This window comes from Uranotaenia lowii, unplaced genomic scaffold, assembly GCF_029784155.1.
Source record: "Uranotaenia lowii strain MFRU-FL unplaced genomic scaffold, ASM2978415v1 HiC_scaffold_136, whole genome shotgun sequence".
NCBI lineage: Eukaryota > Metazoa > Arthropoda > Insecta > Diptera > Culicidae > Uranotaenia > Uranotaenia lowii.
This window is the reverse complement of record NW_026597366.1, coordinates 39,740-52,221: the sequence shown is the minus strand read 5'-3', so window position 1 is coordinate 52,221 and position 12,482 is coordinate 39,740. Positions and strand designations below refer to the sequence as shown.

The 12,482-nt window shown below is 40.3% G+C and overlaps 1 long non-coding RNA gene and 1 pseudogene across 1 annotated transcript; both read left to right on the top strand.

Moving 5' to 3' along the window:
* Positions 1–891: 891 nt before the first annotated feature.
* On the top strand, positions 892–3,009 carry LOC129759289 (uncharacterized). The gene is made up of 5 exons (XR_008740157.1): positions 892–1,192; positions 1,253–1,522; positions 1,584–1,671; positions 1,749–2,102; positions 2,525–3,009. It is a non-coding gene; the product is annotated as an uncharacterized LOC129759289 (long non-coding RNA).
* A 4,565-nt stretch (positions 3,010–7,574) lies between these two features.
* LOC129759288 (atlastin-like) lies at positions 7,575–11,899 on the top strand (annotated as a pseudogene).
* The last annotated feature ends 583 nt before the right edge of the window (positions 11,900–12,482 follow it).

Sequence of the window (12,482 nt, the reverse complement as noted above, 5' to 3'; positions counted from 1 at the left end):
ATTCTCAATTGTTTTGCATTGCACAGCGTGGCTGGACACTTGGACATCCACTTAGGCGTGGCGAGACACCCGCCTTGAATAAGCACAGTGCGACGAGACATCCACTGTTTGAAGCGAGATAACATTCTCAATACTTTTGCATTGCACAGTGTGGATGGACACTTGGACATCCACTAAGGCGTGGCTGAACACCCGCCTTGAACAAGCACAGTGCGACGAGACATCCACTGTTTGAAGCGAGATAACATTCTCAATACTTTTGCATTGCACAGTGTGGATGGACACTTGGACATCCACTAAGGCGTGGCGAGACACCCGCCTTGAACAAGCACAGTGCGACGAGACATCCACTGTTTGAAGCGAGATAACATTCTCAATACTTTTGCATTGCACAGCGTGGCTGGACACTTGGACATCCACTAAGGCGTGGCGAGACACCCGCCTTGAACAAGCACAGTGCGACGAGACATCCACTGTTTGAAGCGAGATAACATTCTCAATTGTTTTGCATTGCACAGCGTGGCTGGACACTTGGACATCCACTAAGGCGTGGCGAGACACCCGCCTTGAATAAGCACAGTGCGACGAGACATCCACTGTTTGAAGCGAGATAACATTCTCAATACTTTTGCATTGCACAGTGTGGATGGACACTTGGACATCCACTAAGGTGGGCGAGACACCCGCCTTGAACAAGCACAGTGCGACGAGACATCCACTGTTTGAAGCGAGATAACATTCTCAATACTTTTGCATTGCACAGTGTGGATGGACACTTGAACATCCACTAAGGCGTGGCGAGACACCCGCCTTGAACAAGCACAGTGCGACGAGACATCCACTATTTGAAGCGAGATTACATTCTCAATTGTTTTGCATTGCACAGCGTGGCTGGACACGTGGACATCCACTAAGGCGTGGCGAGACACCCGCCTTGAACAAGCACAGTGTGACGAGATATCCATTGTTAAAAGCGAATACGATTATCCAAGATTCACCGGAATGGAAACCATCCTACGACCAGGGAAGAGCGCAGTCCAGTTTGATTTACTTCATGCTGACCGAAGCTACAACAGCGGAAATCGAGGAGGTTTGCGATTATGCAGCAAATTTCGATAGCTATTGATCGGAATCCAACTAATAATCTGCATCTGAGAACCTTTATCGAAAATCCTGATATTCCGCGCTTGCCGTAAGTACCCAGTATTTACTACAAATATTACTCCACCTTATATTTTGTGTCTTTGAGCAGCGCCGGAGTCCTTTACGAAAAATTTAGCAACGGTGGCACGCGGTGCTGGTTTGTTGATCAAGACGGTCAAAAACTTCGGCATCATGAGTAACGTGCCGCGGATTGGAGCTTGATGCCATTTCCAATCCAAAAACAATCGCCGTGCCCGTCACCTGAGACGAGTGGGGAATTATTATAGCCCACGGCAAGGCTGTGTTGCTCAAAAGGTGGACCGATAATCAACGTTTTTCAGTTACGAGCTAACGGCGCTTCCATCAGCGATTTCAAGTGGTAAGTTAGCAATTATTCCAACCATTATCAATCAATTAAAAAATTATTTTGTCATTTCTAGGCCAAAATTATTCATCGAAGGTGCATGTGCATGTTCCTAGGCGTATTGATCAGCCCAAGGACATTTTGTGATGGTCACATTTTCATTGGTGGGTATCTTTTTAATATATTTTATGACTAATTCTATTGATTGAAACATATCCTATTTTCCATAAATTGACGAAAGGATGCTTCAGATGAATGCATAAGCGTTGGTGAGCGAACACCCATTTGTTTTTAGACGCTCTCAGAGGTCGGATACCTTCACTTACCACCAGATGTCGGTCGGAAAAATGTAGTTATCTACCGCCTTTAATCTGCCGGAGAAAGGAGACTAGCTGTTTCTGAGTAACCATAAGTTCAACATCGAGTCGAAGATTCCATACCTGCCAGAGTAGTGAGATTGGCCGCAGTGCATCGAATGAATTTTCTGGATATATCCCAAGAGTTAAACTACGCAACAGGATTTGGCAGCCGACTTTATGCTTAAGCTGCATAAGCGTTCTGAATGATACGTCGCAAGCGTCAATGATAAAGGCAGGTGAGCAATTTTTTTAACTTCCTTTTGAATTTGTTACCTCATCCATCCAAATTTCTTATTTTGAAGTAGATGTGTTCAAATGATGATAAGCTTAAAATTAAATTTTATTTAATTCTTGATTTTTTTTTACTTTTACGTTCTAAATTCGAATTTTTATTCAAATTGTGTTTTTATAATGACATGGCATTTAAAATTCATTAGTTTTAAGTAAATAAAATCAATCTTTGATAACTGATGGAAATAATATGCCAAACGAAAACTAATTTAAGATATATTTACTCTCCTAATCTATCGCCTAATTTTCCTTTAAATCCTTTTCGGCTTTCTATACATACATAGCTGTTTAAATGCAAACAAAAAAAGATTGAATTATTTATGAAATGTCAATATTAATAATAATGCTTTTGCTTGGTTATTTCTAGATAACAATCGTACGGGTGCTGAAAATCATCCCGATATGGAACTACAACGCTGCACGGGGAATAGACTACATCACATTTGTAAAAAATGCGATGATTCCACGGCGATTGTTTGATTCTATGCTCGCCAAATTTCGCGCGAACACAAACGATTGCTGGCGAATACAGTACCAGCAACAAAAAAAACCATCTCCACCCCGTCTGGGGCTGAGTAAATGGCTTGAAGTTTGTACAAACAGCACCATACACCATGCCATAGACAACACAAATGGCGTGTGCAAATTCGATAATTCCAAGACGATTGTTTGATCTATGCTCGCCCACACACGATACAAACGTATTTAGCGCGAACACAAACGATGGCTGACGATAACACTAACAACAAAAAACCACCGCCACCCCTACTGGGACTGAGTAAATTTCCTGAATATTGTACAAACAGCACCGTACACTATGCCACAGAGGGTGGTTTGTGCAAAATATTTCGATCCAGACTGATTTTACTCAAACCGTTTGCGCGCTCATTCAAGCAGTGCCATACCTCTTGCTAGTGAATTAATGGTCCATGGTTCATAAAAAATTTATTTGTTCAAAAAATTTTTTGATTGTTATGACACTAATCTAAGTTTCAATTACTCATACTATTACATTCGATTACCATTCGAATTTGGATTTCTCCAATTGTCCGCTTAACTTAACATTATGAAACGAATTCAAATCCATACGCGGAATACAAATTCAATTTACATTTTATAATTCATAATTTGGATTCAAAAACCAGCATCTAAATAGAATTCAAATTTAAATGCAGACTCACAATTCAGAATCACAGTTCAAATTAAAAAATCAGCATTCAGTTCAAAATAATATTAAAATAATAATATCATATTCAAATCTGATTTTGGAATTGTAATTCACAGTTGTAAATTCAAATTCTGGTTTAAGATTCAAAATGTACATATTTCTGATAAAACTAGCTGACCCGATAAACTTCGTTCTACCTTCTAAAGTATAAATCGTAATAAATTTTATCTACACGTCCTTAACTGCATCGTGCTCGCGAATAGATTCTTAAGGAAATCGTAACAAATAAAGTAGAATTTGTATTGGAACCACCTTTCATAAAAAGTGAGATCCTTGAAACTATTATACAAACCATCTCTGACCCAAAAAACCCTCGGATACCAAATTTCACTTCATTCCGACCGACCATTCATACGTGATGTTGTTACAAAGAAAACGCCTCCATTTTTATATATAAGAAATAGAATAATTGAGGCCCTCAGGATCAGAGGGGTGCAAGTGCCAAAATCATCAGTTTTGAGTTAAGTATACCTAACGGTGCAAAACTCAGATTTTTTCTATAATTTATTAACACTTGTTTGATTGAATTAAAACTGCTCGAATTCGAAAAATATATGAGAACTCGAGCACCTTCCCAACTTTAAAGCGCGTTTTCTCGAAACTATCATTTAGGCACTTGACCCCTTTGATCCCAAGCGCCTCAATTTGAATTTAGAATTTACCTCTACATATTATAATGTCATGGGGTTAATTCATGAGATTTTATGATTTTATACTAAAATGAACGGGTTTCAAATTACAGATTCTGTTTTTAGAATTATATTTTTGGTTCCTATCTTTTCTAGTTGTAGCTGCAGAATCAGATTCAAATGATTTTTAAACAATTTCATTAAATTACTTATTTTAATTTTGTGTCAATATCAGTTGCCCAACCTATAACGGGTTTTGATGAACGGAGCTTTAAGCTCGCGGGGATAGAGAGGCTACTTTGCATGTCTCGCTAGACTCAATCAAGCTTTGCAGTCCGGATTTATAATGTTTCGGACAGATATCACATGCTCACGTATGTCGACAATGTTGCGGGCAGTAAACTGAAACTGTACAGCGATCACTTATGCAACATGTTGTCATATAGTCTGTACATCTGTAAATCTCTATTCCCGTCGGGGTGAATGATGCTCGTTTGCCCCTGGTCCGCTGTATGGCCGTAAATTGCCACTGCTACTCCTTTCCCTAGATAACACTTACTAGGCTTCGGGTGGCTGGTGGCAATGGTGGTTACAGTTGAGGCTCATTTTTGGTGCGGCCGACGACCGCGCAGTTAGAACAGGTGTGTCTGACTGTGTTGTTGTGGCTTGCTAACATCTCCTAACGGAGGCAAAATCATAAAGCTCTAGAATATTCCAACTGGATGTAGTCCGGGTGGATGCTCAATGGGGCCGTGAAGACGATTGATGGGTGATCAAGCTGCCAGGGATCCACAGGTTGATGAGAGTTCAGGATGCCGCGTCACGATTTGGCGTGGCTAGGCAGGCTGTCTGCTGGTAGTAAAGAAATGACTGGATCTTTGAATGAGATGCTGGCGGGAGCCTAACACTAGACTAAGAAAGAATAATTTTGTAGGTAATATACCTTCCCAAATTTGAATGCACAGGTTGCTTTCAAAATTTAAGTTATCATTGTATGTAAATATTCGAAATATGGTATTTGAGTTCAATTATTGTGATTTATATACGTATATATTTGTTAAAGATAAATCATTTTATTATTTAGTACTAAATTCTTTATTTTTGTGTATTGATATCACTTAGACTTAAAATGAAGTGATATAAATATTGAAAGTAGCCATTCCAAAAACTTAATAATATCAATAACTAGATTTTCCTAGCTTGAAATCTGTGCTTAGTCCATACGAAGTATTTCAATTCCAGGGGTCATTTAATAAAGAAAAATCATTAGAACATTGTTACAACGACATTTTTTTTTTCAAAAAGCTGGATTTTCATGGAAAGTAAAATTGAAACATCAGATAATCTAATCGTATGTTTTAATCCACTATTTTCAATTTCGTATATTTTAAAATTTTCTATGTTAATTTTTAGTCTGTTCAATGGACTTTGGTTGAAACGGGTCGAAACAAGTAGAAATGGATTGACAGTTGATCATCTGTCTCTTTCCGATTGACTTCGACCGATTTCTACCAGGTCGAAACGAATCCTGCTGCCGAGCTGGATTGGTTTCGATTAGTTTCCACTTGCTCCATTGAACAACGACCCAACTTGTTTCGATCAAACATTGGCTCGTTGAACATCTATCAATTGACCGATACCAGTTGAAACCGATTTTTACCAACGGTTGAACGAAGCTTTTGGTCATTTGACATTTGTTGATTTGAAAATGCATTAAAAAAAAATTTGTCATCGACATCTGTAAAGTTTTAAAATAATCTTTCGCTAGAATACTAGTTCTTGGTTGAAAGCGATTAACTGCTTTAACGATTTAAGGGTTTCCACATCACAGTGTTCCACATTACAGCATAAAGTAGGCATCGTTTGTGTTAACTGACATTCTATGCAATCCTACATGAATGTCAGCTGCTTATTTTAATTCTAAATGATGATGATTTTATGTTGAGATATTTCGTTGAAATTAAATGGTTTGAGGTTCAGACCCGTATCTTTATATAGATTCGGTGCTCAGATAGAGATTTTAGAATTCTTTAAGCTCCCAGTTATAATTTCGCAACTAGTTAAAAATAATTTGTTGCGATTCCAAATCGTTCTATCGAAACAAAATGGTTTTTGCCGCTCACAAGAACAGATTTTGTTGCTTTTTATATGCTTTTAGTAAGGCTTTTTCTAAAATTTCAATTTTAATTTTTCGATTAAAGGATACCTGTTTGAGGATTTCATCGACAAAATACCTTCACTAGAGCCTTAAATACGTAATTATGGTTCGATTTTCTTTCACATAATTTAGGTTTTGAATTACTCACAATTTCGACATTTCAACTAAGGTTTACAAAATACTTAAATTCATTTTCACTTAAATTCGTAAAAAAACAATTTTTTTTTTAATTGTCATTTAGTCATCGTAGCATTAGCAGTTTAATTCGTGCTAAGCAACCCTCGAATAAAAAGGATAAATTTGAGTACGGCTGCCGAACTTAGTATTGAGTATGCCTCTCAGAACTTAGTTTGGCGATTGCCCAGTCAAACTCAAAGTTGAGGGCTGCCACTGAAGTGCTGTTTTGAACCAAAACTACTTAATTTTGAGTTTAAAAAAAGGAGCGTGTACGTGTACGTGTACGAGTGTGTAATTTGGTGATTACGGAAAACAATCTTCTCAACACAATCGATTTGTTGGCGCGTCTGGCCGAGGGCCCCGGAAGGTTTGGTCCATCTTATCGAAATGCTTCGCTCGATAAGAATCGAAGGTGGTGGATCAAGAAAGAAACACCGGAATCGTCCACTCGGGAGACTTCCGTCGTAAGCAGTAGCGGTACCGCGACGAAGGAAATCAAACGTGGAAAACGGGAACGGGAAGAAGCAGCCGCCGAACAGAAGCGCGAGAAAGAAGCCGAGAAACGGCGAGAAAAATCGATCAGAGGTGTTATTTTATTTTTGTTCGAATAAGAGCTGTTCGATAACTTGTTTTTTTTTTATATTTCAGCTGCTCTAACTGCAGCAGCGGCCGACGAATACGAGCTGCAGGCTGTCACGGAGCGCGAGTCGCGAGCCTTGGAGAGCAAACGAGATCGCAGCGAACGGGATTCCCATACCTGCATCCTGCACTGAAAAACCGGTGTATAGTTTCGATTCTGGATTGCAGTCGAAGAGCAGTTTTGGAACAGAAAATTACTCCGGTAGTAGAACGGAGTGGATCTGTTACAGTGCTCAAACAGGAACAAAATCTCTGTAATTCGGAAACCATGGAAGGAAAACCGGTTCAAGTGCTGGAAATCGGAGACGACCACATGTTTGTGTTAAACGAAAATGCACTGAACGAAATATTGTTTAGGAATAGGTTCCGGACCGAACTGTGTTGTATCGGTAGCCGGTGATTTTCGAAAGGGCGAAAGTTTTCTGAATTTGTGGCTGCGCTAATGTACTCAAAGTACGGATGCCATTAGGCTGCCTCAGCCTGATTGGATGACGGAAACAAGCCGCTAACCCGATTTTTGTGGCGCGGTAGAAGTGAACGGGACACAACCGGTATACTTATGTGATCGGATATTTTTCTGCACGACATGCCGAAAGGAGGAAAGTTGGCAATTCTGCTCATGGAGCCACGGGGTGCCTTCGAAAGCCCAAGCACATCACGGGATTGTGCCTCAGTTTTTGCGTAGAGTACTGTCCATAAAGATCTTCTGACTAAATAATTAGAATTGTAGATACGCTAAACTCTCTTCTATTACAGCTAGCCCTGAAAATGGACGTCTAGCGTTTACAAAGGCGAAAACAATGGCAAAAATTGTTCCAGAGACTTCAGTTTCTAGCCGAAGACTGGTACGAAGCTGGTGCATTAGGAGGATTTCACGGAAATTGTATGCTTTCTCATGCCACACCCCGGCTTAACCGTGGCTACGAATCAAACATTCGTTGGCTGACATTACCCCAGAGTTGAAAAAATCTCAAGGAGCTGGTTCCCATGTTGTTTGTCCCACAGAACCTCATTGTCAAAGAGATCAATGGTCAGAACTTGAGATTTAGTTCAATATTTCAAATCATACATCCATTTACAAGGGAAACGATCTGCCCGAACCCAAAGTATGCTCGTTGCAACGGCTAAAGCAAATAATCTAACGGCAGTGGCGGCTGCTGAAGAAATCTATGTCCAGTTTGTGGAAGACGTTTGCGGTGGAGCAAAACCTTACCTGAACTCAAACCATCTGGATTCAGAACATAATCACATCAAGAAGAAGTTTTACATCACTCTGGCAAACCTAAGATGGAAGGAGAGAAGTTTTCCAAAAAATACCGTGAAAAGTTGGAACTGGATTCCAATGACGCATCCACCACGTTCCGGGCGCGTAACGAAAGCAAAAACAGCCGAACAGATTGGTGCAATACTAAACTCAAAAGTCATCGCAACGACAATTACTTGGCAAGTAACGATCTGTTGTAACTGTCCCTTGGATCCAACTACTGCGTCGAGGAGTATGCCGACCGCCTGCCGAGTATCCATAATATGTTGCAAGAATACCAAATCCACTCGAACGTTGTTTTTTTCCCAGACAAACCAATGTTCTACCATGCCATTAGCGTAAGTTGAATCTTGTTTAATTTATAGAGACAATATTCATAATTATTGTTTTCCAACAGCAAAAGTACGATCAGCTTCGGATGGTGGATCAAAACTCGGAAAACTTTCAAACTCCCAGAAAATGGCAAAATATCTGGAAGCCACCTGTTTCGAAATGTATCGAATCCATGCGACCGCTGCATCCGCCCAAGATTTGGGAAGACATAAGCCCCCAGTTCTTGGTTACCTTCTGGTCCCTGAAAATGTGTGATCTGCAAGTTCCTATTGAGAGTTATCAGAAGGAAGTAAACAAGCTAAAGCAGCTGACCAAGTCATCAATGGGTTCCAAAGAACAAAATGCATCGAAGAACAAGAAGGAACAGGAGCGCCACAATTCTCTGATCGACAAGTCACAGGACGAGAGAAAGAAACATCAGGAACACGTCGACAAGATCATGCATCGACTGACGAGCGAGATGATTCCTGGTGCCTATCCCGAGTCTGCAGCTTTGTCTGTTCTCGCGGTGCAGACTCACAGCCTTGGATGCGTTGAACTTTGCCACACAGCCTTGAAGACGGTCAATTTGTTTACCCTCCTATGCTACTATCGAATATTCTGCAACACCACTTACTCCCGAAAACGAAGCCACACATTACGGGAGATTCCTGTGCGCTATGTTGGAGATGGTTATGCGATGACATGCCGATTAGAGCACATTCAGTCGCGAGTGCTGCAATTATCCAGGCTAAGTACAAAATTCCGCGTGAGCAATCAAGCAAACGAAATCTATCGTCACGTTTGCCACAAGTGGCATGACAAAATTACCGAAGCGATGGTGTTTTGCTTAGATTCCAAGGTTTACATACATATTTGCATTTAGCTGATTATTCTTATGCGAGTTTTGCCAAGCTTCCCGGTACTTGCCAAGCTGACTCAGATAATTGCAAAAAAGTTGAAAAGTTGAAATGAGAGGTATGTTCTTTTATCTCTTTCGCTTTTGTAAACTACAAAATTGCATGTATCGGCAGCACCAAATTGTTGGCCAGTGAAGCTAAAGGTTGAGACGAATTAAAAGTCAGATATGGAGACAAAATCATTCTGAGCTGGAGGAACTCTTGTACCAATTCTACACTACAGCTCACAGCAACCGCTGTGTTATTCTAAAATTTGAACACTTCAATCGGTGCACGCTGGACCGCTTCGTCCAAGACTGTGACAGGTAACCGGAACAAGAACAATCAACTTTTACTTGCAGTTTTACTTGCTGTTATAGATCTAAAAGGTAAGTTTATTTCAATCAATATTAATCAGAAGTTTTATGCTTTACGCATCCTGAACCGCAAGGCAGAAATATTTTACTTAGTACATGAAAAGAAAACTTTTTCTTAGCGTTATACGAGATCTTGGGTTCTATTTTTGTTTCCTAATAAAAAAATATGTTTATTCTTTGAATTTGTATAGCTTAAAGGTTTCTTTACATTTCGACATAAGTGATGAAAACATTCTTCAAGAAAGCAATATGTGTTTGCAGAATCAGAATTTAGATTCAGTATTCAGATTCCAAATAAGATACATATTTATGATTTTGATACAGAATTCAAATTCAGATTTTTGAAGCAGTTTTCAGAACCCATATTCAGAATTCCGATTCGGAATTCAGAATCAACATTCAGCTTCAGTATTCAGATTCAAAATTTAAATTCAGAACACAGATTCAGGATTCAGATTTAGAACCCATGTCCAGAATCTAGATTGAGAATAAAATTGAATTTGGTTCCTGCAATTGTTCGCTTTTTACTCTGTTAACGCATTAGGAAGCCAGACAGAATCAAAATTCATATTAAGAATTTAATTCATATTTACAATTTAGAATCGGCATTGAAAATTCAAAACTCCAATTAGATGCAGACTTATAATTCAGAGTCACAGTTAAAATTCAAAAATCATCATTCTGTTCCGAACTTATAGTCAAATGCATGATTTGAATTCCAAATTTAGCGCTGATGTGGTCTAGTGGATAAGCTGGCGCGAGTCTGGTAACCCAGGCGTACTGGGTTCGATTCCCGGTATCGGCAAGAAAAACTTTTGGGTTCGTATCCCATAATAGTTGCCGACAAGTAAGACTTGTTTCTATATATAACTTACTATATACCTATAACTAAATATTCCAGAGGGAATGCATCTGGGGTTAATCTCAAGAGACTAATGCAAGCGGAGTGGATTGCCAACCATTGTAGGTCTCTGAAGGTTTGATGCCTTCCCTCGACGAACCATCGGCCGTGGAAGCCTGAGAAGCAATTCGAAGGCCAAGCCACACAGACATAGGCTGAACCTTGCTACCGATGGGGGAACCATACATACATACATACATACATACACAAATGCATGTTTTGATTTTAAAATGCATTTCAGTCATTCAGCATCAAAATTAAAATTTCGATTATCCGAATTTCCCCTCTTTGGTAATTTTTGAAATTTTAAAGTCGATTTTTGACAAAAACAGTTTTTCGAAAAAACACCACTTTGGTTGATTTTCATGAGCAAAAAGTGGTTTCTCGTATTTCTCGTATCGAATCAAGTACTAGATTTGCCCTTTTGAAATGTTACGCGAGATTTGCAAACATCTTCAATCACCTACTCTTTCAAGCAAAAGCATGAATACATGCTAGAGCGAAAGCTATTTTATTTGGGAAGCAAGAAGGAGATAACACCGAAACAAACCAAGGTATAGAAAATCGCATCGACTTTGAGAAAACGGAGTCTGGCGTGCGGAAAGGAAAGGAAAATAAAAACAACAAAACAAATCTTGTTAAGTTGGCAGCTCCACCTGCATAACCTAATTAAACAGTTGGTATTTTCTAGCCGTGCTCCACAGATTGGCCACCAGTTACGAGCTGTTCGAAATTGAAAAAAAAAAAAACAGCCAGACAGGCAATTGCCCAAAGTCTACAGAAAAGGCGTTGAAACCGTGAGTATTTCTTGGAACCAAAGTTATATTTATTCCTGAACGGAAACTCTTTTTCTGACAGGACCCCTTTTCGATCGAGCTCTCGAGATTCACCAGTGACCACCTTGTGCACTTCCGGTTCCGATATCCGAGAGGGCAACTCGCCACTTCCCTGTTGACTGAAAGCACATTCAGACGCCGCTACCTAGTGCTTCGGCGGACAAGCAGCCAACCAAGGAAAGCAAGTTTCGGCGCCCTCTTCCGGAGCACATGTTCGTGCCGATCTAAAGGGGTGAGTCATTCGAAAACCTTCCGAAGTCCAATAGGGTCACCGCCTTTTATCAGCTGAGGACACAATTGCCGGTTTTTTTTTCGCGTCTACTGGTGGTCAAAGACGTTTTTCGAAGTCCCTTTTGTGTTAGCCAACTGCAGGAGGACAGTTTCGTTTCCCTAGGATCGATGCGGTGGTTCGGAGTACGAGAAGGGGTCACCGGTGCGGAAATATCCTCTCAATCGCTTGGCCAACAGATGACAAGAGAATGGAACACCAGAGAAAGTCCACAGAATGGACAGGAACATCGAACGTCCTTTGGACGCGCTGAAGTGCGCGGAATTGCAGCTGTTGTCAGCTGTATCACGTGTGCTAAAAGTGAATGGTGGTGTCCAGTGTCAATGCATGAAAGCAGTGTGGAGGACTGGATAGGTCTGTCGTACTCAACGGTGGAAGTAACAGCCCACCCGATGTGGGAGGATGATACGGTGCGGTGAAGGGATTGTTCGAGGCTCAAGCAAGGTCTGCCCGCACCTAATAAACGCCTGGAAGGTATGCAACCGGAGAGCCGAAGCATCTAAGCAGAACCAAATGTAAGTCGCTAACTTTTATTAATATTTGGGGAGAAAATGGCACCTATCGATTGAAGTTAATCAACACTTATGCTCGCAAAAGCTTGTTGATATTATTTTGT